This window comes from Trachymyrmex cornetzi, unplaced genomic scaffold (assembly GCF_001594075.2).
Source record: "Trachymyrmex cornetzi isolate Tcor2-1 unplaced genomic scaffold, Tcor1.1 scaffold122, whole genome shotgun sequence".
Classification (NCBI taxonomy): Eukaryota; Metazoa; Arthropoda; class Insecta; order Hymenoptera; family Formicidae; genus Trachymyrmex; species Trachymyrmex cornetzi.
This window is the reverse complement of record NW_017295784.1, coordinates 462,234-464,493: the sequence shown is the minus strand read 5'-3', so window position 1 is coordinate 464,493 and position 2,260 is coordinate 462,234.

Here is a 2,260-nt window from a genome sequence, read left to right as displayed (position 1 = left end):
TTTGCTCTGACAAGAAACCCTCTCACTGTTTTGGATATATCTTTCTACAGATTCTGTCTATTGAATCTATATCTTGAAAAATTAAATAAGTTTTTAAACATCGACTCCGGTTTTTATTACTGCAATAATAAAATGCATTGTTTAAAATGTAAATGCAATATATCTTCAATTTATAGCTATTCATTCTTATTAAAAAACATAATTTTCGGGATACTAAATAATTAAAATTTTTGAACAACCAACACTTGAACGATTTTTTCTTTTGTCGAGAGGGTAATCTCTAGCTGAAATATTGTCCTACAGATTATATGACATCGTATATATGACATCATATGATTTCATCTGATTACAAATAATTTTTTTCACTACATATGAGGTCTGTTTTCTGTGGCTGAACTAGTACACTTTTGGAACTTAAAGTGAGAAAGATATACGTTTGATATTTGTTTAAAGCGAGAAAGAGGGTTCTAGAACAGTCTAGTGCAGGAACAGAAAACAGACCACTTAAGTCATTTGGTAAAATATATGAATTTATTTAATATTATACAATGATTTATCGTAGTTGCATATGTAATTATCGCATTATACATAGAGATTTCATACGAATTTTATAATGATTTCGAGGACTCTGTCCCACGATTACATTAAGTGGTTACCACCTCGTCTTTTGTAGATGTCGACTTTAAGATGTTGTGAAATGTATTTTTCCTTAAGATATTTTTGTTTCAAAGTTTTATATTTTTGTATAAAAAAATACATTTTCCTCATTTTGTTAACTATATTTAGTTATAACAATTTATATACAATTTATTATAAATGTACAACTGTACGAATACTTCCTAAAGATGTCAAAATAAACGCAAAAATTGGTTAATAATTTTTATAAACTTGTAAAAGCTCTGAAAATTAAAGTATATATTTTAAATAAAAAAATTAAAAGGGTTATTTAGTAATTTAAATAACTACATTTCTGACTTATTTCTAATTTAATATTTTAAATAAGTTTCTGAATCTATTTTATATTTTTTATTTTAAACACGTCGTATCAGTTTTTTACCGATTCCTACGATTTTATATTTTAAATAAGTTTCTGAAACTTATTTAAAATTTTTTATTTTAAATAAGTTGTATGATCGGCATTATATAATTAAGTTTAAGAAAATTTGCATATATCTTTATAAAGGATGTATAGAATATTATCAACCTTTGTTTAAGTATAAATCATTTAAAAGTCAAATGAAAATTGAGATATAATGTATCGTTGAATATCAAAAATACTTCACACACGCGAATAATTATCAATTACGTATATAAAAAGAACCGCGTAAATAATATAGGATTAAACTAGTGCCAGAGATTCCACAAAGCAAAGCGCGAAATGTACGACGTTACCCGTTTGTAAAAATCATGTAAAATATGAATAAATGAATAAACCGTGAATATCTTTCATTCGCAATAGCAGGGTAGGATATCTAAACGGCGCGAGGCGAACAGCGAGGAGTGGGGAAACGTGCCGCGCGGCGACAATAACGACTACGTCATCACTTCGGCATTCGCGCGGCGACCTCGGAGAGAGATGGTTGTGTTTTACGAGTCGTTCCGGGTGTCGCATTAATTAACGAAAATTAGATCTTTAGGAACGTAAATTACATAAGGTTGCCTAAAACTAAAGAGTGTACTAAGGGTTAATAGATTTCATTGCACGCGTTTTGCTCAATTTCTTAGATTCATTATACGCACATACACAGCTCATGAATATTTTAGATATTTCATGTGTTCTCACATGTACGGTCTAAAAATGAGACTATAATTCTTATTGTTAAATATTTCAAATTGTGGCTTTTTATCACTTTGAATCGTATATATAATTCTGTCGTTTTCGTGTGACTCCGCATTCTTATGATACGGGAAAAGTAACAGATATTATATTTAAATTACATATCTCTAAATACATGTGCATGCTATTTATACGTATTATTCTATTTAGTCGAAATTGTTTCATAATTTAAAATAAATTTTGCATTTATCTTTATTTAAAGGATGTATGACATATTATTAATCTTTATTTAATTGTAAATCACAAAAATGAGCAATCAAAATTGAGATATAATGTTGGGATGTCAAAAGCACTTTACGTGAGCAATTATATAAGAAAAACCACGCTAGTAAAAACCTTTTTTTACTTCTTGCCTTTTGTCAGCACATTGTAATTGATACGAAATATTTAAAATTATAAAATTAACGTCAAATATGTTCCTCG